Genomic DNA, 24,484 nt, shown 5'->3' with positions numbered 1-24,484 from the left:
CAAAGCGGCTAACATTCTCCTCTCCCATCCTGCCCCACAACAAACACTCTGTGAGGTGAGTGGGGCTGAGAGACTTCAGAGAAGTGTGACTGGCCCAAGGTCACCCAGCAGCTGCATGTGGAGGAGTGGAGATGCGAACCTGGTTCACCAGATTACGAGTCTACTGCTCTTAACCACTACACCACACTGGCTCTCGAACCTTCAGTCCTGGCAACTGAAGGGGCAAGGCTGGCTGGAGAGTGTTGTCAAGTTGTATGCCGTTAACTTCATTGCCTTGTGTCTTTCATGCTGACCTGTTTCTGACTCCAGCCCTGAGAATTGCCCACTGGGAGAGCAGGATGCCAGGCTAAGATTTTGCCTGATCCAGCAGGGCTCTCCCTATGTTCTTGTTAGCTAGAAACCGATTTCCTGCTGTAAACATGTGCCCGGCGGAGTATTTGCTTGTGCCCACTTAGTCAAGCCAAACGTCAATTAAAATTAGATCTGGTGCTCTGATAAGGCAATTGTGAGCTCAACAGCTGGGAGAAAAATGATCTTAGCTTTCCTCCATCGTTCAGGGTGCAGGGACATGCCAAAAAACCCGCAACCCAACTTGTAACACTAGATCAACTCGGCTGACACATCCATTGTGTCTTGAGATTTACGCCTTTATCTTTTTCCGTTGAAAGGTAAGACTAATAGTAAAATGTTAATGCCGTATTCTGGGTAATGCCATACATAAACGAATTACATCACACGTGGACATAGATAAATCACAGCAGAATTCAGAAAGTAAATTGGCTGGATAATGCACAAGTATAGCAACTGTGTAGGATTGGGGCGGGCGGAGGCAGAAAGATAGTTCTCCAGCCTCCCACTTACTGCACATAGACAGAGGCTCTTACTTGGAAGTAAGGAAGAGATATTTATTCAGGCAAACAGTGGTACAGGCTCAAGCTGAAGACAGGGGGCTCAGGCATCATAAGTTTCAGGAGCAGCGCAAGAAGTTCAGAACTGCATGGAATAGATGAAGATGTCCCAACAAATTTTCCCACCCTTCTGCCAAGCTCTTAAAAAGGTGAGGCGTGACACACTTACTGGAGAGACGCTCACCTTGTGGGAATATTGAGACTGCAAGGAATGCTTCCTTGGCACAGGTGAGTCTGCTCCCTTTTCCAAAATGTTTGGAGTCAGGGTGAAAAGGAGAGAGCCCTCTCCTCCTCCTCCGATCCAGGTTCTCAGCACTCATTCTCTCCCTCTGTTTCTTGCTCCTCCTGAGTCAGAGCTTTCCAAACCAAGCAGGGAAGCTTTATGTCCTTATGATCTCATAAATTCAGTTCAGTTCACTTTTAAAGGCAAACCCACCTAACCCAGACTTTCAAAAAATCATATAAGGACCAAAACAGAGTTACCCTTCAAAACTGGCAATTCTACAAATTTTGCACTGCGTTCTTTGGCCAAATAATGTGCACATATATGCATATACTAGGTGGAAGGGTCTTTTAAAAAAACAAACAAACACCCCACATATCAGTGAAAATAAAACAAAAATGCGTTGTTTTAGGAAAAATCGCTTTGCAAATATATATGTCTGTTAGGCAAAATTGTATACAAACATATGCCTCTGGGGAGAAATTTGCATTAGAATACAGATGAATTACCATTGGGGTTAAAACAAAACAAAACAATTTTGCAATCTGATGTGGAAATGCAGAGAACTTAACGTAAGACTGGGGAAATGAGAAGATAAAAGGAACTGAAATGAAAAGGTTTGTCCATCCCTAGTGATGGTCACTGGTATTGACAGCTTAGATGCTACCTTACACCAGCTCAGCCACACTCATATTATGCATTTAAAGCAGTATCATACTGCTCCAAAAAGTCATGGCTTCCCCCAGAGTATCCTGGGACCTGTAGTTTGTTAAGAGTGCTCAGAGTTGTTAGGACACCCCTACTCCTCTCACACTGGGATGCAGGTGGTGCTGTGGTCTAAACCACTGAGCCTAGGGCTAGCCAATCGGAAGGTCGGCTCCCCGCGATGGTGTGAGCTCCCGTTGCTCGGTCCCAGCTCCTGCCAACCTAGCAGTTCGAAAGCACGTCAAGTGCAAGTAGATAAATAGGTACCGCTCTGGCATTTCCGTGCGCTGCTCTGGTTTCGCCAGAAACGGCTTAGTCATGCTGGCCACATGACCCGGAAAAACTGTCTGCGGACAAATGTCAGCTCCCTCGGCCAGTAAAGTGAGATGAGCGCCGCAGCCCCAGAGTCGTTCGTGACTGGACTTAACTGCCAGGGGTCCTTTACCTTTACTCCCCTCACAGAGCTATGTTTCCCAGAGTTCCCTTTGAAGAGGGTCTGGTTGTTAAATGACTCTGACAACTGTAGCTCTGGAAGACTCCCCGCCCCAAAAATCCTAAGAACTATAGCTCACCCCTCGCTGAGCAACAACTCCTAGCACCTTTAACAAACTACAGTTCCCAGGGTTCTTTTGGGTGTGTGTGTGTGCTTTGTTGTTGTTCAGTCGTTCAGTCGTGTCCAACTTTTCGTGACCCCATGGACCAGAGCACGCCAGGCACCCCTATCCTCCACTGCCTCCCACAGTGTGGCCAAACTCATGCCAGTCGCTTCAAGAACACTGTCCAAACATCTCATCCTCTGTCGTCCCCTTCTCCTTGTGCCCTCCATCTTTCCCAACATCAGGGTCTTTTCTAGGGAGTCTTCTCTTCTCATGAGGTGGCCAAAGTACTGGAGCCTCAACTTCAGGATCTGTCCTTCCAGTGAGCACTCGGAGCTGATTTCCTTCAGAATGGATAGGTTTGATCTTTTTGCAGTCCATGGGACTCTCAAGAGTCTCCTCCAGCACCATAATTCAAAAGCATCAATTCTTCAGCGATCAGCCTTCTTTATGGTCCAGCTCTCACTTCCATACATTACTACTGGGAAAACCATAGCTTTAACTATACGGACTTTACATGTGTGTTTAACTTTACATGTGTGTTAAATATTCTTTCAATGTGGACATCCTCCTAGTCTCGCCTCCCTGCCAGCTAATCGAATGCTCATTGAACAGCCGACCGTCAGCTAATCTCATGCAAACAAACTGGGACGGATGCTCAGCGAACAAGTTGCCTGGAAGCAACCTGTGTCTCTTTTTAACCCTCTCTATATTTTAGAAACTTGATTGTAGTTCTGGAATGATTACAGATAGGTGCAGGGAAATAAGTGTGCCAAAGTGAAATTTTGCTGTTTTGTGTAGTGGGTGAGTGGGTGGGGGGTTATTAAAAAAATGGAAAGGCTCTTTGGTGAAACTGTGCCTCAAATCCCCCACCCTGCACTGCTGTCACCCACCTTAAACGCCCCCCCCCATTATTATTATTTTGCTGCTGGTGGGTGAATGTGTTCGTCCGTGGCAATGCTCTATTTCCCCTCTCAGAGACAACCCAACCCCTTGGCAAGCGAGCGGAGCCGTTCTAAGCGTGTGTGTGTGTGTGTGTGTGCACGCTGAGGGTGAACTTAGCTCCGTTGCCATGGAAACGCTGCTCGGGCAAGGGTGCCTGCTTCCTGTGCGCAAGGAGTCCCATTGACCTCACTTAGAATTATTAGCTTTAGCCAAATAAAATAATTTGTATTAATAAAGAGGCCATTTTCTCCCGGCTCCCAAGCGCGCCTTCCCCCAGAAGGCAGAGTGACTCCTTAATTACACTTTTAACGGCGTGGTGATTAATGTTCAATATGCAATACCCCGTTTAAATAAGTCACTTATTAACACCTTTAATATGTTTTAATTCCGCCGCCCCCACCTCCCCACTTGGCTGTCAAATTAGCAGGCCGGCTTATGGGCTGTGGGGTCCGAAGCCTCGCCACACCGACGCGGCCGACTGTTTCGTTCGAGGCACTAGATGGTGCTCTTATATTAGACAATGCCCTTTCCGTCCAGAAAAATAGCCAAGGCTTGTTTTCCACAGCAAGTGTGTGATGAGTTAAGAAGGGAATGTTCTGCTTTGTATGTCAGGAGACAGAGGTGGAAAAAAAATGGGCTTAAACTAGTGGCGAAATAAATCTGGTTTCTGCCCGCCACCCCAACCTCGCGCCCCCAAATTCTCCTCAGAATTTTCCTCTGTGAATATTCACCGGCTTCTTTCTTTCTCTGGCATGTTCAGATCCCTCACCGCACCCTTAATGTCTGTATTTCACGTCTGATAATATTTGGGTTTCAATGTGCAACATTTTGACAGTTTGACAGGTCACGCGGCGGCATATATCCGATGCTTGCTAAATGGGAAATGGTCAAGAAATGCCAAGAAGTCTAAAGCACTTGAATCCTGAGGTAAAAATCCCGCACTGGCCAGAATATTTTCAAAAAAAGAGCTCCAAGTTAAAGCATCTGCATTCAATATTTGAGAAGTTAGTGTCTTGTGAATAATAGTTTCTAGCTTATCCTTGAGCCCTTAAAAAGCACTTGAATCTGGAGTTAAAGATCCTTGTTTTCTCACAGATGTGATTTTATTTCATTTTTTAAAAAAAAGAATTCCCAGTTAAACCATTTGTGCTCAATATCTGAAATATTGGCAACTTATGAATATTGGTTTCTAGCTGTAACGGGCGCTCCTGTTCAAAACGGATCATTGTTTCAGTTTTAAACAAGGCCACCTCATACTTGGGCTCCACCTCTTTATGTCGCCTCTTATTTGCTTTTTCTCTCAGCTAAAAAGTCCCAAACACTGCAACCTTTCTTCACAGGGGACTTGCTCCATCCCCTTGACCATTTTGGTTGCCCTTTTCTGAACTGTTTCCAACTCGACAGTATCCGTTTTGAGGTGAGGTGACCGGAACACACACTATTCCAAAGCAGTTGTACCATAGATTTGTATAATGGCATTATGACATTGGCAGTTTTCTTTACTATTCCTTTTAAAAGAATCACTTGCTCGGAATTTACTGTTGTCGTGAGCTCGGTCGGCATATTCACCAACCTATCCATTGTGACTCGTTGCCTGAGAGATCAGACCCCCCCCCCCATGAGCATATATGTGAAATTAAGATCTTTTGCCCCAACATGCCCCACTCTAACTCCTTTTCACACCGACTTGCATTTGCCATTTTACTGCCTGTTCACTCAGTTTGGAGAGGGGTCCTTGTGGACCTTTTCACAATCTCTTTTTGTTGTAATGACCCTGAGCGATCAGCAGACTGGGATGATGGGATTTGTAGTCCAAAGCATTTTGAGGGAATCAGGTTGCAGGGGAAGAAGCTGATAAAGGAGAGGGAAGGCTGAAGAGAGAATTTGGAAACTGCACAAATGATAAGGGCTAGTTATGGGAAGGTCACTTCAGCAATGGCTGGTTGTGGGGGGGGGGGTGGAAATCACTACTGATCACCCCATCACCTTTCTCCTCTCCCTCTTGGTAAGCAGCAGGGGGGTGGGCAAGATGAGCTTTGGGGTCCCTTCCAACTCAATGATACTATGACTCCTCTGCCAGGAGACCATGTACACAACACGGTCCCTCCCTGGTTGCCCATTCCTGGGCCACTTGACAGATTTAATATGTGTGCGTGTGGACAACGCGTTTACCCCTTTAAAGGTGAACTTATCAAATTCGCACTTTCTGAAGTACCGTATTTTTCCGTGTATAATACACCCCCATGTATAAGATGCCCCCTATTTTTGGGGACCCCAAATTAAGAAAACACCCCTCAGTACTACCCGTGTATATAAGACGAGCCCCAATTTTAAATCTAATTTTTTGGTTTTTAAAAAAACCCCATGTCTTATACACAGAAAAATACGGTAATATGAGGACCAAAAACACAGCCAGACTTTGGAATTTGCACCTATCCAAATTTTGCAATGCAGTTCCCCAACCAAACCACATTTACAAAAGAGCATTCTGTTAGGGGAAACGACTTGCAAAATATGTGCACATACCGCGAATAGAAATGTGCTTATGAGGAGAAATCCACACCAAAATGCTGATACATTTCCCACGAGGATCTTTTATCAATAGATAGATATTGCAAGAGGGACCCAGGTGACGGTGTGGGTTAAACCACAGAGTCTAGGGCTTGCTGATCAGAAGGTTGGCGGTTCGAATCCCTGCCACGGGGTGAGCTCCCGTTGCTTGGTCCCAGCTCCTGCCCACCTAGCAGTTTGAAAGCACGTCAAAGTGCAAGTAGATAAATAGGTACCACTCCAGCGGGAAGGTAAACGGCGTTTCCGTGTGCTGCTCTGGTTCGCCAGAAGCGGCTTTGTCATGCTGGCCACCCAGAAGCTGTCTGCGGACAAACGCCGGCTCCCTCGGCCTATAGAGCGAGATGAGTGCCGCAACCCCAGAGTCGGACACGACTGGACCTGATGGTCAGGGGTCCCTTTACCTTTACCTAGATATTGCAAATTGCTGAAGAAATGTGGGGAAACTGCATTTAAGACTGTAAAAACGAGAAACCAAAAGTGACAGTTCCTCCCATCCCTAGTGCGTGTATATATGCTTTTTGAGACATGCTACTACTCTAAGCAATGCCTGTTTTGCTTCCTTTGAAACATTTGGTCACATTCACACCATATATTTAAAGCGCATTTAGAGCACATGCCTTCTCTCAAAGACACAAGCTACAGTTCCCCATCTGAGAACTGCCCTCCTTAGCTTCGGAAACCTTCTTGGATGGCATGCCTTCCAAGCGCAGCCTCGATTTGGGCCAAATTTACAGCTGCGGCCTCCAGTGGCTGACCCCTGATTTATAATGAAGCAACCATGTCTGACCTGTGCCTGTTTCATCCACCAATATGGCCTCGACAGTCACACCCACCCCAAACATTTATTGCCCTCTTATAACACCTTGATAAGTCATGGCTTCTCCCAAAGAATCCAGGTTACTGTATTTTGTTAAGGATGCAGAGATTCTTCACATATATGTAATTCCTAGCACACTGGACAAACCACAGTTCTCGGGATTCTTTGAAGGAAGCCATGGCTATGAAAGTGGAATAAGAAATCTGTGGTGTAGATGTGACCAAGATCTGGTAGAGAGGAATCAAAGTTATGTTGAAGAAGAAACAGCAAAATTAAATGTTTTATTTTAAATATGTTTTCTTTTCTACATGTTTCAGCTAGCGGCGTTTGAGTCGGCTTTGGCTGTTGCAACATTGAGGACTCCTCAGATATAGATATAGTTGGGAAGGGGAGGAAAGAGAAGAGATAGCCCTCGGCCATGATCCTCTATAAAAAGAGAGAGATGACTGCAATCCCTAGAGCTTATACATTATCATACTTTGTAGACACAGCCACCAGTTGTCACAATCATCATGAGGACTAGATACTTCTTTAAAAGTAAAAATGTAGTTCAGAGGATTTTTGCAGCGTGTGCTGCAGCTTGGTGCAAAATCTTGCTTGTGAGATGAAGGGAAAGAGTCTGAGGTGAAGTGGTTTTACCAAGTTGTCTCATGCCCTCAAATCCTACTCCCCCCCCCCAGCTGAACTTATTCATCTTTCCCAAGGTCTTCCACTTAAGAGAAGATCCTCGGGTGATGGTGGGATTCTTCATCCACAGAATTTTTTGGGGGGCGGGTGGCTGAAATAAATGAGAGTTTTTGTTGCTTTTAAAGTACTAAGAACAAATCAGTTGTTCCTTTTGTCACTGAAGAACGATTGTCTGAATTCCTCTCCCAAAACAGTGTGCTGTGAGGTAACAAAAATCAGCGCGTCTGTTTAACCACTAACATTACCCCCTAAAAGAAATTGGTGTTACACTTCGAGGATTTAAAGTCTGTATTGTAGTGTGTACACTATAGTGTGTGTTTTGAACTTCTATTAAGCAAAAAAAAATTAAAAAAATTGAGGGCATTGTTGGGGGCGGACGCGGACATTTCTCTCCCCAGAAATGTTCCAAGAACGAACATAAACAAGTAAATTGGTTTAGGTTTTCCCCCCCCTTCTTCTTCTTGTTCGACTCTTCTTCCTTCCATAGAAAATTATGAAGCTGAGCTCCATATAATAGAGTTATTTAAGTTGGTCTGAAGAGGTAGAAATGGTAAGCATAATTATGGTCATTTCTTATGCCTCTTGAGGAAGAAAAATGCATAGGTTGTTAAGTGCCTTCAGAACCTACTAGTGGGTTATCTAACCCCCCCCCCCCAAAAAAACCTGTAGCCACCATTAAAAAAAATAAAAAATAAAATCAAAATCACAATTATCTATCTCTCCTTCTATCCCTCTATCCATCCAATTTCACAAAGGCAGGAACAAGTTAGAGCCCCTTCCCAGTGTGCACTGTGGGGAGGCGGAGAAATAATTGTTTTATTTCATTAGCAAACTGTTTACTTCTCTCGGTTTAATCGCCTTGGAAGGTAGGAGGAAAGGGAGGGGGGGAAACACACCCACCATTTCAAATATGCTTTTTGCTTTCTCGGCAGGGAATTCTGAGCACCTTTTCTCTCTCTGTGTGTCTCTTTCCTCCTCCGCCCCCGACTTCCCCTTCTCTCTCCCCTCTTTTGCCATTATTCACTGCTTTAATGTAGGCTCAACCCGACATCACAAACATTTCTGTTCATAGCTGTGATTCATTATTTCTTGCTATGGAAGCGAGAGGATGTTAAAATTCATTTTTGAAAGTGTTCAGAGAATGGTGTAGAAAAATTAAGATACCTGGTGACTGCCTTGCTTATTGATATTTTAGCAGCATAAAAAAATAAGAGCAACATTAATTTGAGAGAGTGCTTAAACTCCATGCCGTGTCTTTCCCTTCTATCCTGTCTGACTTCTAACAAAGTCCCACATGCGTTTACTTAGATGTAAATCCCGCTATGCTCCATGGGAGTTATTCACAGGTAGAGGATAAGATTCAATTTGCATGTACCTAATTTGAACTTTCCAGAAACCAAAAACACAGCCATCTTTTGAAATTTGCGCTCCTCTGAATTGTGCAGTGCTGTTCGCCAGTCATTTGATGCGCACAAAAATATATAGATTTGGGTAAAGTGCACATATTAGTGAAAACAACATTCGGGAATGCATCGTATTAGGAAAAATTGCTCTGTAAAAATGTACGTAATTAGGCAAGGTTGTCTATAGACAGGTGACTATTAGGATAAATTTGCACTAAAATGCTGATGAATTTTTAAAGAAGACTTTTACAATCATTTTTAAAAGCAAGGAAAACTAATGCAGAGAACTGAACTTAGGAGTAGGGAAAAGACCAAGACACTGAAATTGACACAGATTCACACATCGTTGCTTTCGGGTGAGTGTGCAGAGAATTGCAACCAGGTTTTTTTTTTTTGCAATCCACATGTTTACTTAGAAGTCAGACCTTTATATTTCTAATGTGTTTAATTCCACACACGCCTATCAAGGGCTCAGCTTCAGATTGCAGTTGTTTTTTTTTTTTGGGGGGGGACTTGCACCTACTTTGCTGATGGGGATGAATAAATGGCTATATTTCACATCCATTTTACAAAGAGGAGAAGACGGAGCTCACAGCCCTCAGCATCTCTGGGTAGGGATAGCAAAAAATAAAAAATAAATAAAAAAATCTGAAAACCCGGGGAACTGCTGCCAGCCAGTGTAGACAACACTGAGCCAGATGGGCCAGTAGTCTGATTTGGTATAAGGTATATTCGTATACGGCGCTAGCAAAATGTCCTTCGGGTGCTGAGTTAATAGACTTGCTCAGGGCTGCAAGTCCATGTTCGTTCTTAACACTTTGCTTCCAGCCTGTCATTCTTCTCCCTGTATCTTCATGTGTTGGTTGCCATGAATGTAATGAGGGACCGGTGTACTGTAGCTCCTGGTATCACAAAAGTGTGGACCCTATAAAGCGGGGGGGGGGGACCTTATTTACGTCTCGGGCATTTTGCAGGGCTCTGCCCCCCAGAATAAAAAGATTCCCTGCTTCTCTCCAGCCTATATTACCCCCCCCCCCGACTTGTGGGATCAAACTAGATGGGACTAGATGGCACCGTCGCATGCATAGTTAGGCTACTCAATCCCAAAATGTTCAACTTCTCTCCATGTGTAGTTTCTAGCTAAAAACCTATCCCACTTTTTCCTTAACCACCCCCCCAACCCACATTCTCAAAGAGAAAATAAATTGCACTTAGAAAGCCATGGGGGAGGGGGGAGGGGAAACGGAGAGAGAAAATTGCAGTGAAATTCTCTTGGGTTGAGAGGCAAAGTTTTTTGCCTTTCTTTCGAGGTGGGCAAGAGGTGTTTGCGAGTGACCTCTCATTCTACAAATCACCTCACCACTGGTCTGCCTCTCTGCAGCCTTCCTGGCTTCCCACACGTCAATCAAACTTCAGCGGAAGGCGTCATGACAGAACTACTCCCGTGTGGGGTGTCTCCCCCCCCCCATCAGGGAGCGCAGGCATCCATTCTCGACACTTTTGTTTCCAGTGTGTCATTCTCTTCCCCTTTTCTTAGTGCTTTGGTTGCTGTGCATGCAACTAGGTGTCAGAAGAGCATGGGGATTGGTGTAAAGTTAGCTGCCGGTGCCACAGAGGCGTAGATTTTTTATCTACGAAGCAGTAGGCGAACCTTCCTTTCCTCTGGGGAATTTGGCAGGGCTCCGTCTCTCATCATAAGATAATGCCCTTAATTTTGAGGTGTCTGTGAGTGCCCTCTTCTTCCACAAACCATCTCACCAGTGGCCTGCCGTTCTGCAACCTCCTTGGTTTCCCACGTGTCAATCAAAGCCCAGAAGATGACATCGTGGAGCAACCCCGTCCCATGAGACATTTTCAGATTTGTGCAGCCAGGGAGGCTGTAGAGTTCTGTGGAAATGTTTGCCGGAAAGAAAAACACAAGACACACCACCCAGGGCCACCATGTAAAGGAAGTGACCGATATTCTAAAGTGCTTCCCCTCCAACACACAAATGAGGTAGAGAAACAGAAGTCTCTTTTGCAAGGGAAGAGCACTTTTGACAAACTGGTGGATAGATTTTAGCGCAGCACCAGGGCTTCCCCTGAGCAGACGGCTAATGCTGCTCTCCCAGAGTCACATCCTTGCCCCTGCAATGCTGCTGTGCTCTGCCTTGAAGAAGGGGGCAGTAAATGTTTCTGAATACCAGTTGCTGGAAGCCACAGGAGGGGAGAGGGCTGTTGTGCTCGGGTCCTGCTCGTGGGTCCTGGTTGGTCACCAGTGCCGGATTTACGTATAAGCTAAACAAGCCATAGCTTAGGGCTCCACTCTCTTGGCCCCCCCCAAAAAAAATTTAAAGTGAAAAAAACCTGGATGTACATTTCCAACATATAAGATAAAAAACAAATAAAATAAAACCTGCACACAGCAGCAGTGTTTTGTGTTGTGTAGGCTCCTATGATGAAAGTAACGGGCCCCGCCTGCTAGCCTGCTCCCTAAAATATCACATGTGAAGGGCCCCATTACCTTCAGTAGCTTAGGGCCTCGTCAAACCTAAATCCGGCCCTGTTAGCCACTGTGGGGACAAGGATGCTGGACTAGATGGGCCATTGGCCTGATTCAGCAGGACTCTTGTCATCTTCTTACGTTTCCCAAAAAAGTTGCCTTCCCTGAAGCTATTTGTTTTGTGAGCTTTTTTCTTTTGCAATAAAAAGGTTTACCTCCTGCACTATGGTTCTGATCCAGACCATTGTAATGGTGGGGGAGGTCTGGACGGTTTCCTTCCTTCCTTCCTTCCTTCCTTCCTTCCTTCCTTCCTTCCTTCCTTCCTTCCTTCCTTCCTTTTAGAAAAAGACCTGTAGTATGGAATTTTAAGAATGTGCTTAAAGTCATACTGTATTTCCATCAACTCTCAGGTTTCCTATTTTTACACCTTGAGCTCCTTGGAGGAAAAGTGTAAGAAAAATAAACAGAAGTCACAAAGCAAACTTGGAAAGTTAACCTCATATCATTAATAATAATAATAATAATAATAATGCTGTTTACAACCCACTAAAAACCCATCCAATAAAATAACCCAGAATAAAGCATTACTGAAAAAAGGCAAATATATAAACTATGCATTCCGAGCAACACAATTAACAGGAAACTAAAATATCACCTTAAAGATTTCAAAATAAAACATTGCAGCTACAGAATCTGCATTTAACACAATTAAGTTAACAACAGAAAGAATCATCTTAAACATTTCAAAAGAAAAGGTTACTAAAGGAAGTCAAATATAAAATGCACATTTGAAACAGCATATTTAGTATCTGAAGAAGTGTGCATGCACACGAAAGCTCATACCAAGAACAAACTTAGTTGGTCTCTAAGGTGCTACTGGAAAGAATTTTTTATTTTATTTTGTTTTGACATATTTAGCAAGAGAATAAAATACGATCACAAGAACAGAACATATCTGCTGCTGCTGCCGCCGCCAGTCCTGCCCATGGTGGTTCATGATCTGCAGTGGCTGGGGAAGCTCAGGCTCAATGACCTGGGTCTGCAGTAAGGGACAGCCAAGATATTAGGGAACCAGCTCTGCATGCAGAAGGTCCCGGGTTCAATCCCAAGCTTCTCCAATATTTTTGTTAAAGGATCATGCTGCAAGATGGGTTCAATAATGCCCGAGGAACCAGCTGGTCAGAGTAGACAAGATTGGGTTAGGTGGGGAAACAATTTGATCTGGTATAAGGCAATTCCCTATGATTGGGGTTTGTTTTTTTTGTTTTAATACACAGAGACTTCTGGTGACTGAAAAATGCTTAAAATTTGAGTCCTATGTTGATTTTAATTCTGCAAAGGTTCACTCTTAGGTTTTGCGATTAAAAAGCGTTTCTCCTCCTTGGTTTCTCATCTCAGTCTCTCATGGAGGGGCATGGCCTGGAGAGAGTCCTGAGGGCCACACAGAGGGGTTTGGAGGGCCTCATTTGGACTTCCAGGCCTCAGGATTCCTATCCCTGATAATCGTTGATTTTCTTTTGGTGGGATGCTAAAAGTTCTTTTGCACTCAGAGCCACTGCTTTGGGGACTGCCATGCGGATCTTTGCGCGTGGCTTTGTAAGATGAGTCCTGCCAATGGCCCGTCTGGTCCAGCATCAGTCCAACCAGATGCCTCAACGGGAAGCCTGCAAACAGGACCCGAGCACAACAGCAACCTCCCCTCCTGTAGTTTGCAGCAACTGGAATTCGGAAGCATGCTGTGTCCGACAGCAGAAGTAAAACCAAGCCATCATTGCTAGCAGCTGTTCGCCTTATCCTCTTTGGGTTTACTGAATCTTCTTCTAAGTTGGTGGCCCTCACCGCCTCCCATGGGACGGAGTTCCATAGTTTAACCGTGTGCTGTGCAAAGGAAGCGCTTTACTTTATCTCTTCAAACATCCGGCTTCGAATCCACCCCTTCTCTGAAAGCGATGGAAGTTTAAACGTGCCTGTTCCCCCCCTTCCTTTCTTCCCTTTGTGTCTGTGCTCTCCCTTCCCCTTCCCTACCTTTTAATATCATTTTCACTTGCAGTCAGATGTTTGGGCTCTGTAATTTCCCCCTGACCTCTAATGGCCCTTTGCGTTTTACTCCGTATTTAAGCTGAACAAGACAGAGGTAAGTATCAAATAAGCCGCCGTTCCCTATTTACCCTGCCAATTTCATTTGATGGCGAGAGGCGGTATTGAAATTAACTCGGCTGTTGTCTAATGCCGCGGAATGTTTACAGGCGGGTTGAGGAGATGGATTGTAGCAACCAATTACTGACATGCGAGGCCTGATTACTGCCCACTCGAGGACGGTGGCCATTTAGGCTGATGAATTTCAGAATGCTCTTGGTGCCCTATACCTCCTGTCAGCCGCTGTGAGGAGATGGGCAAAAGAGAAATGTGAAGCCCAGAGTGTTCCACTTTATTTATTTCCAGGGGAAAAGGCTACCCCCCAATGGTGGAAGCAAAATATTATAGAGTGGCTCTACCAGGAGCCAGAGTGGGTCGCTGGCCTCAGGTGACAGAGGGCATGATCACACTGCCACCTTGGAGCGCAGCAAAGTCGTTCCCCCCTCGCCCTGCTGCATTTCTCAGCTCCAACCCCAGCTGCGTCACATCGGCCCAGCTTCCTTAGTGTCAGATTCGTTGGCGTTTGTGTACATGCCAGGGGTGGGGTTTATGGGAGGGAGTGTCTTCGCCCTAGGCAAAGGTGTTCCCACCTTGGTTAAAGACGGATTAGGAATGGCCTGAGGACTCCGGCTGGTGTGAGTCTTGTTTGAGAAACAGTGCATTAAGCGGTAGCGTTTTCTGTGCAGGATACGCGTGCATTTTGGATGGTGGCGTGTGAATTTTAAAAAAAAAACCGGCGCTGGAAATGCAGTGAGCACACAGTGAATGGAAGAAGCTGGGAAGCCAGTTAGGGACGGGGCAGAAATTCAACAGAGTTCACTTTTAAAGGCAAATGTAACAGAGTTGCACTTTCTGAAATAGTATGTGAACCAAAACACAGCCACCCTTCAAAACTTGCTTTTCTGCGAATTTTGCAATGCAGCTTCACAGCGAAGTACTGTGTTAAAAAACGAAGAGCAATTTTTAAGGATAAAGCTTTTGGTCAAAATGCATATAACAGCATGTTGTTGTTGTTGTTGTTGTTGTTCAGTCGTTCAGTCGTGTCCGACTCTTCGTGAACCCATGGACCAGAGCATGCCAGGCACGCCTATCTTTCACTGCCTCCTGCAGTTTGGCCAACATAAATAACCTAAAATGTGTTGTATTGGGGGAAGTTTCTTTGCAAAAGTGTGCATATTAGACAAAACTGTGTACAAAACTGTTTATTCAGAAAAGTTTGTGCTGACAATTTTTCAAAATGACACACACACACACACACACACACTGGACCCTCTTTTGAGTTGTGAACGTGGCAAACCTGGAAGTGTATTCTTTCAGGTTTCACCATGCACACATGTGCAGAAGTGCTCTATTGCGCCACACTTGTTCACAAAAGCGGCGCCTCTGCTTACAGTTTTTTTTGGGGTGCATACAGACCCCCAGAATGAATTACTTTCATATCCGGAGGATGTTGGAGATTCATTCCCCGTGTTTGCAGTCATGGGATTGTTGTCTATCACATGACAGTATATGTTTTCATTCCAAAGTGTGGGAAGTGACGGAGACAGGATGATTGTGTTACTGTGTTCTGTGATGTGGGACTATTGTCCTTTGTTCTTTTCTCTCTTTGCTGTCTGATGAGAAAGAGGAAGGAGCTAAGTCAGTATGCTCTGAGTGTATACACACACACACACACACACACACACACAAATAGCAAATGAATTGAAAAGCACCCAATTTAATTCACGTTCACTTAGAAACTGCGCAAACAACTTTCAGGTGCAATACAAGATTTTTGAATTCATTCAGTGAATTAGTTAGCCTGAATTAGTTCACTCCAAGCACCATACTGGTTTTCCCAGTAGTAATGTACGGAAGTGAGAGCTGGACCATAAAGAAGGCTGATCGCCGTAGAATTGATGCTTTTGAATTATGGTGCTGGAGGAGACTCTTGAGAGTCCCGTGGACTGCAAGAAGATCAAACCTATCCATTCTCAAAGAAATCAGCCCTGAGTACTCACTAGAAGGACAGATCCTGAAGTTGAGGCTCCAGTACTTTGGCCACCTCATGAGAAGAGAAGAATCCCTAGAAAAGACCCTGATGTTGGGAAAGATTGAGGGCACAAGGAGAAGGGGACGACAGAGGATGAGATGGTTGGACAGTGTTCTTGAAGCTACTAACATGAGTTTGGCCAAACTGCGAGAGGCAGTGAAGGATAGGCGTGCCTGGCGTACTCTGGTCCATGGGGTCACGAAGAGTCGGACACGACTGAACGACTGAACAACAACAAGCACCATACTCACGTGGGATTAAGTTCCATTAAACATAGCAGTACTTTACAGCTGGGAAGCAAGGACTGCAGATCAGGGTTGGAGTTTTTGGTTTGCCTATCAAGGCTCAATCCCAGACATCTCCAAGTAGGGCCAATAATGATAAACGGCCTGGAAACCAAGCGTTTTGAGAAACAGCTGAGGGAGCCTGGTATGTTTGGCCTGGAGAAGAGAAGACTGAGAAGTGATAGGATAGCCATCTTCAAATATCTGAAGGCCTGTCACATGGAACAGGGAGCAAGCTTGTTTTCTGCTGCTCCAGAGGGGAGGACCTGAACCAACAAATTATGACTAAACATTAGGAAGAACTTACAGAGAGTAAGAGCTATTAGGCAGTGGAACAGATTCAGTGGAAGGTGGTGAATTCTCCTCCACTGGAGGTTTTCAAACAGAGGTTGGATGGCCGTCTGTCAGGAATTCTTTAGCTGTGAATGCTGCGTTCCAAAGGGTTTAGCTACACGGCCCTTGTGATCCCTTCCAATTCTACAGTTCTAGGATTCTGTGAAATTTAAGGTTACCACACACTCAAAGGTGCTCCCCTGAGTAAATATGCACAGGATCTCAGCCCAAATCATGTCCCTCTGTTCGGCATCACCAGCAACGTTCTTCTGGAAATGCACGTTTCTGAACACCTATTGGATGGATAAGGTTTTTGTGACCATGTTTCATTGTCAGCAATGCTGCACAGGTGTGTGTGTGTGTGTGTGTGTGTGTGTGTGTGCTAGTCATCTAAACCAGTGTTTTTCAACCACTGTTCCGCGGCACACTAGTGTGCCGCGAGATGTTGCCTGGTGTGCCGTGGGAAAAATTGAAAAATTCAAGAGAATTACTTTATATATAGTCAATATAGGCACAGAGTTAATTTTTTTAACATTTTCTAATGGTGGTGTGCCTCGTGATTTTTTTCATGAAACAAGTGTGCCTTTGCCCAAAAAAGGTTGAAAAACACTGATCTAAACGATCACAGCAAGCTACCCATCATAGGTTTCCAATATTTCAAAGGGGAATCGTCATTATCTTAATAATCTCTTGCTCTCTCCCCTTTTCCCTTCAATTTTACATTCAAAACAAAGGGAGTAGAAACATTTCAGTTGCATTCTCCCCCCTCCTTTGTTTTGCCACCCCTTCTCCATGCATGAGTCCAGGATGATGCTCGGTAAAATACAAACAGGACCATTTGACCACAGTTGCTAAAGTGCCTAAAATGGCAAAACTATGTTCAGTGACATAGAACTGGAGGAAGCCAGTCAATGTAAACACTAAGCCAGGCAGACTAATGTTTTGTATTGGGGTGTGGGAGGAGGCAGTCTCCTATTTATCCTGGAAGGTCCACAACCATTTGTCACATATTGGAGTGGTCCAGCACCTGCAGGCAGAAAGTCCCGCCTTCAATCCCCGAACATCTCCAGGCAGGGTTCAGAGTGTCCGCAGTCTGAGAACCACGGAGAGCTGCTGTCGGTCAGTGTGGACAACCCTGGGACAAATGCGGACAATACCGCACTTGTGCTCAGATCCTCCTTGAGGGTTTCCCACCAAGCATCTGGTTGGCCACTGTGAGAGCAGGATGCCAACGGGTCATTGGTCTGATCGAGCAGGCTCTTCCTGTGTTCTAAGTTCTGCTGATGCACACTGGTGTCATCCCATCAGGCAATCATGTTGGACCCAATATGTACATGAGACATGCATCATACCATAGAAACGCAACATCTCCCCCAGCAGGTCCCCCAAAATGTCCCCCCAAACCTGGTCCTTGATCTCGAGGGCCACCAGGCAAAATCTTACAGCGTCTTAAGAGGTTTCCAAATGCCTAGCGAGCAAATGAACAAATCTCCAAAACATGCAATAGAAACATATAATTGTGTTGTCCCCTGAATGTCCCGGACACTGTAGAGCATATTCTCTTTTATTGTCCACTACACAGTACGCTGCGTGAACGTGTGTTGTCCCCCCCTTTTGGATGGTTTGAAACCTCAGCATGGTGGAAGTGTTGGATTCTGTCTCTCTGACATTGACCAAGGGGTGACTGTGGGGGTAGCTGAGTTTTTGGCAGCAGTGCTTCAAGGAGTACTTTAACAGGAGGAAATTCTAGATTTTTACATATACACACATACAATCAGCCTATGAGTTCAATTGTTGTTTCTTTGTGCATATATATTTTAAAGTTCCTGTGTGTGATTCTCTCGCGATTTTACTTGTAAATGCCTAATAAAGGTTAGATAAGTGAGTGTTGTCTGTATTCAGCTGTAAGGCTACGTATTTCTCTATGGCTGTCCCTAAAGTTGCACTTGGTGACGGGCAAGAGGACTGGATCCCGTAAAGGAAAGCATGCCTTGAGAATTAAAAGACTTTAGTCACTTGTAGGGTGGGGAGCAGAGAAGACTTAAAATGACTTACTGGTATTTTACAGCGGCTTTCTGCTGTTTTGTGTGATGCAGCATGCATTGCTTGTATTTATAACTGAATAGCTTATCTCAGTTTTCATTGTGCCTTTTATGATGCTCGAGGCTTTATGGCACTTCATCATTTTCACCGTCAACCCCCCCCCCCCCGTGCCTCCTCCGATTCATTAACCTTTGTTCTGGAGTGGAGCTGAAGACACGAGAAAGAAGCCAGATTAGGAGAATGAGGGTGAAAATGGAACCCGGTGCTTTTCAAAGAAGTTCCTGGCTTGACACTGCTGAAGAGCATCATCACTGCCTTCAAAACATGGGTGCTCTTTATTTACTTACTTGTTGTGAACAGGCAAGCTCTGGAAAACAGCAGCAACAAAACCCAGCTCTGCTTGCTGGATGTTGAACTGGGGGAGGGAATACTCCCCAACACACACACACACACACACACACACACACACACACACTGCTAGCAGGGAAGGGCTGTGCATAAACATGCACATATTGGTTGCCTGGATGGAGAATGGAGAGCAGTGTGTGTAGGAACTAGCCTATTGGGCAAAATTTGCATCAGTTGCCCCACCCACTTCTGCCTCTGGCTCCACCCACCACTGGCGAAGGGCTGTAGTACCACTCAAAGATCTTAAAGGATGATTCATCCGGCACTCCTTTGCACTCCTTTAGGGCAGGACCGAGCTCAGTCGCAGGGTGCTTGCCTTGTGAGCAGAAGGCCCCAGGTTCAAATCCTGACATCTGCAGGTAGATGGCCTGCCCGAAACCCTGGGGAGCTGCTGCCAGTCAGTGTAGGTGATACTAGTGTAGATAGGCCAACGGGTCTGACTTCATATAGGCAGCTGCCTCTGCTCCTGCAGCACAGGATCGGAGCATTAACCAGGGCCACCCTTAAGGTCAGCGAAGACACCGGGGCAGGGGGGGGGGACAGCCCTCCCATTACAAGGTGGCGTTATCATGTTGGGTCTTTTGGCTGTCACCTGAGCGTTACGAGGGGCTTGTTCTGAAGCTTTGTCGTATCAAATCTCCTCACTCAACCGGTAATGTAATAAGTCCCATCAAGAGCATGCTGAAAGGTGGAATAAATTTCACGGAGAACAACGCTGGTGATCTATGCATATTACCGGGGCATAATAAAAATGTAGAATTGCTATTTGGTGGTGATGGTGGGGGGGGAGGGGGGAGCAGAGGAGAACCCAGACCATCAATACGGAAAAAAAAACAAAAACAGAAACCGCAGCTACAATACAAGCAGGCCACGCATGAATATAAATCTTAAAAAGAGTCTGGTTACATTACACGTGGTGCAAAATGCAGAATGTCGTACATATTTTTTTTCCTCCTCTCCCTCTCTCCAGATATCTTAGATCCAAAGTAGAGAGAATATATATATATATATATATATATATATATATATATATATATATATATATATATATATATATATATATGAAACTGTTTTGCATCCCAGCTTATTGTAAAAGAATCAGCAGCTGTCAGAGCAAATTACCGTTCATCTAAGCGTTGTTGTGGAAATTTTCAAGGGATTTGCAGTAATTATATGACAAAATGCTTGCAAATCTTACTCATTGCTGAATAGAAACACACGGGTCAAAGATTGAACACTTTCTGCTGGGTAATTTGTAAACGTCAATCAGCGCCAGGAACCACTGGAGGTGTGCAGGCATAAGTAAGTGGCGAGGAAAAGCGTGATTCCGTAGCAACGAGGGAAAAAGGGGGGGGGGAAACCCATATACATATATATATATATATATATATATATATATATATATATATATATATATATATATACATAAAAATAGTTAGATATTCTTGCTTTTTTTTAAAAAAAAGAAAGCACACCTAACAGAAACTGATCATCCTCTAACAAGAAAGAGGAGAGGGTGTACTTATGGTGCGGGGAGGGAAGAGGGAAGCTGGCTGGGGGGGGGGGGAACAGAACCCAGTTTAAATAAAACTGGTAAAGATTAAATTAACTGATACAAGCAATCCTCCCAGGGTAGATCGTTTGCTCTGCCATAAATACAGGCCTCTATCTTCCCTTTTCTCCGGCACAGCAAGGAAAGCAAAATAAAATTAAAAGATATAACAATAAAAATTATAAATGCATTGCCGCCCAGGAGACCAGGCAGCCTGTAATGAAGCCTGCAGACAAAATTCCTAGGGTGTTATCTGTACGGATCGTAAATAAACAGAAGCAGGCGAGATTAGGGGGGTTCGCTCTCACACTCTCCTACACACACACACACACACACACACACACACACACACACTCATACACACTGGGGGTGGCGGCGGCTGGAGGAATGGGGTATATACTTTTGCTTGTAAATTCAGCTGAAAAACCAATTTGAACACGTTTTCAGAAAGCGGAATCCGCAACAGAATTGCTTTGAAACTTTACAAAACAAGGACTAATCTTCCTATGTCTCTCTGCCCCCCCTCCCGCCAGCGCTTCCTTCCTTCCTTTCCTTTGCCTGCCTCCCCCCTCTCTGGGGAATACATTCAAATGATCTGCTTTGCTTCTAAAGAGAAGTATCTCTCCAAGGCAATGGATATTTCAGACACAATTACTTACGAAATCCCAGGCGGGTATTGTGAATTCATAGAGCCCTCTCTGCCCCCCCGCCCCCCGCTGCAAACACCCTCCGGGGAAGAGCAGGGGGCTCCCAGAGTTTCAGAGCCAGAGAGACGGTTGTTTTAAAGCCTGCTTTGTGTTTTTTTTTAGGCCTGGCGAACGCCGTTTTTCAAGGTCCAAGGTTTCGTCAAGCTCATTTTTGTGCTGAAATAAAAATCAACAACATGACTTTCTAGCTTAAAAAAAGAGAAAAGAATAGTTGCCATATTTTGCACTAGCCTTTAGCAAACGCAGCAGTAGAGGGAACTGGGACTTATAGCAAGATGTTGCAGTCCTCCTTTTTAGGGCTCAGCCAGCCAGCCAGCCATGCCCATTTCCACGCTACTCCTTTCCATCCTCTAGCCAGCAATCTACCATGGCCACTGAGTGTCCTCAATTCCAATTATTTTAGGGTGGGTTTCACCCTTCTTTCCCTTGGCTCGGTGTTCCCCTGTGCCTCACAGGCTCCCGTCCTCAAAACACCCCAACACCGACTGTTGCCTAAGAGTAAGGAAGAGATCTTTATTCATGCCAACAGTGGTACGGGCTCAGCAGCAAGCACAAGCTCCAGAACTCAAGACTCCAGGATGCAAGAGATGAGCCAGGAGGTTCACAGTTGTGTGCAAGTTACGGAGATGTCCTGACGCGCCTCTCCTGTCAAACTTTTAAAGATGAGGCAGAGCGAACTTACGCAGTGAGACTCGCTTGCTTGACAGCCCTTCCCTACAATCACACCCACACACAGGGCCGTCTTACCCATAGGTGCTAGGGGTGCGGGGCACCCGGGTGACGGGCTCTCAGGGGCACCAGGCTGAGAGTCCAGGGCCTGAGAGTTGAGTTCAGGGAAGAGCCTGCCTGTCGGACGGAGTGACGCGGCGGACTCTTCTGCTCTGTGCCGCGAGTTCGGGGGCGACCGAGCCAGCGAGACGCTGAGGCGGCCAGCCACCTCTGCCCTCCTGTGCTCCTGGGACTGGGCAACCTGGGGGGCAGGGCTGTCTAAAGCCAGGGTGCAAAGATCCACCCGCCCATACTAACATACTCTGTCTGGGCGGTTACATCTGATCCCACCCATGAAGTTGATGCCTCAGTCTCGGTGACAAGGTTGTGCGCTGTCCCTCTGCATCCAGCTCCACCATCATTATCTGTTCAGATCCTCCTTTGAAGTCAAGGTTCTCTCTTTCTCCTCTGATGGAGGGGTAGAAGAGAGAGGCACCAGGTCTACTTCTTCCAGTCTCGGAGATCCCCCGTCCTCTGGCCCTGGGTGCCAACCTTCCAGTCCTCCATGTTATGAAAACTTCCGGGGGGGGGGGGAAGTTGTTAGACTGACCCCCAGGCAGGAACGAAGCCTCTGTGCCTTCCTGGCTACTCGAGTCCAGGGGCACATCAGTAATATGTGATTGTTCCCCAGGTTGAAGAACAACACACACAAGCCATTTAGGCTAAAACCTACTTTATTGTAGATAAAGTGCAGAGTATGCCTCTGCGTAGCCAGCTCATATATTCAGAGCTGCCTGTAATACGTCTAGCATCTCTCGAGCCAGAACAGAAAGTAAAAATACAACAGTACATTACAATAACATCACATGTGTGTGAAGACTGGTATGACCAGTGGTTTTCCCACAGTATGAAACATGACTCATAGTCAGGTGACCTCGCTGCTGAGGCTTTTAGCAGCTCGGCTTGTAATAATATCATAACACTCCATCCCCTTCCTTCCTCCTCTTTCTGGGGCTGGCAAACCATTCCAGATCATGATGGAGCTGAGGGGACCCATCACAGATGCTCGAAATGCCCCAATTTTCCAGGGACAGTCCTGGGTTTACAGAAACCATACTGGTTTCTGATTTGATCCCGGAACGGCTGGCTTTTCCTTAGGACGTCCCTATTTTCACTGGAGGAATGGTGGAGGGCATGGAATTATCCCACTCATGAACCATCTGAAGGCAGCCCTGTACAGGGAAGGTTTTTTTTTTAAAATATTGTTTATTGTTTTATTGTGTTTTTCTATGTTAGAAGCCACCCAGAGTGGCTGGGGCACCCCATTCAGATGGGCGGGGTATTATTATGGAATGGGATGTCTGAATTTTCATCGGAGAAAAGTTGGAGGGTATGCCATCATAAATCCTACCGATTCCTCCCTCTGGTGCATGGAATGTGCTGTTTGGGCTACAGTGGAATGCACACTCTGGAAAATGTTGATTTACTTATTTTATTTCATGAAAGTCACACCCCACTTGATTGTTAAAAACAAAACAGAATGTCAAAGCGGTTTACATGAAGGATGAAACAATGAAATCACCAATAGAAACAAAGAACAACTGCGATTTAAACCACCTGAATAATTAATACCAGCAATGAATGAAAAACATATCAAAACACATGTCAACGTGCTAGATCATGGGTAGGCAAACTAAGGCCCAGGGGCTGGATCCAGCCCAATCGCCTTCTAAATCCAGCCCGCAGATGATCCATGAATCAGCGTGTTTTTGCGTGAGTAGAATGTGTCCTTTTATTTAAAATGCATCTCTGGGCTATTTGTGGGGCATAGGAATTTGTTCACTCCCCCCCCCCAATACTGTTCGGCCCCCCACAAGGTCTGAGGGACAGTGGACCGGCCCCCTGCTGAAAAAGTTTGCTGATCCCTGTGCTAGATAGACTAGATATCTGGGTAAGCTTGTCTAAACAAAAGTGTTTTTAGCAGGTGCTAAAAGAAGGTGCTAAAAGAAGACGGGTGGCACTGTGGCTTGCTGATCAGAAGGTCAGCAGTTCGAATCCCCGCGACGGGGTGAGCTCCCATTGCTCGGTCCCAGTTCCTGCCAACCTAGCAGTTCGAAAGCACGTCAAAGTGCAAGTAGATAAATAGGTACCGCTCCGGCGGGAAGGTAAATGGCGTTTCCGTGCATGGCTCTGGTTCGCCAGAAGCGGCTTAGTCATGCTGGCAACATGACCCGGAAGCTGTACGCTGGCTCCCTCAGCCAGTTAAGCAAGATGAGCGCCACAATCCCAGAGTCGTCCGTGACTGGACCTAATGGTCAGGGGTCCCTTTACCTTTACCTTTAAAAGAAGAGAATGGTGAAGGCACTTGCCTGATGTCAATAGGTGGGGAGAGCCCCAAAATAGGCAATGCCACACGAAAGGATCGTTTTCTTAGAAATTCAGGACAGGTATTATGTGACGCTTGTAACAGGGACAGTTCTGCATATTTAGGTTTCTTGGTAGTATCTATCAGAGACTGGGCTACCAGTTACAGTTAGACTACAACATTCATTGCCTCTGGCCATTGGGCATGCTGACTGGGGATGATGGAAGTGGAGTCCAAAAACACCTGGAAGGCCACAGTTTCCCATCCCTGGTGTATATAAAAAGTGGCTGCCCAGTTAGTTATCATACAATGGGTGTGGGACATTTGGGGTCCTCCAGATGTGGCTGTTCTAGGGACAGGTGAGCTTGTCAATTTCCATTTCTATCAGTTTCTCCTTTTTCCAATCTTAAGTTCAGCTCTACACATTTCTATATCAGTTTGTGAAACTTTAATATTTTTCTGAAGGTGGTGGTGGTGGGGGGAAACAGTCTCATGAAAATTCACCAGCATTTTAGTGTGAATTTTTCTGAATACAATTTTGTATGAGATTTTGGCTTCTGTACACATTTTTGCAAAGCA

This window comes from Lacerta agilis, chromosome 15 (assembly GCF_009819535.1).
Source record: "Lacerta agilis isolate rLacAgi1 chromosome 15, rLacAgi1.pri, whole genome shotgun sequence".
Lineage (NCBI taxonomy): Eukaryota > Metazoa > Chordata > Lepidosauria > Squamata > Lacertidae > Lacerta > Lacerta agilis.
The sequence above is the reverse complement of the archived record's forward strand: the minus strand, read 5'-3'. Positions refer to the sequence as shown.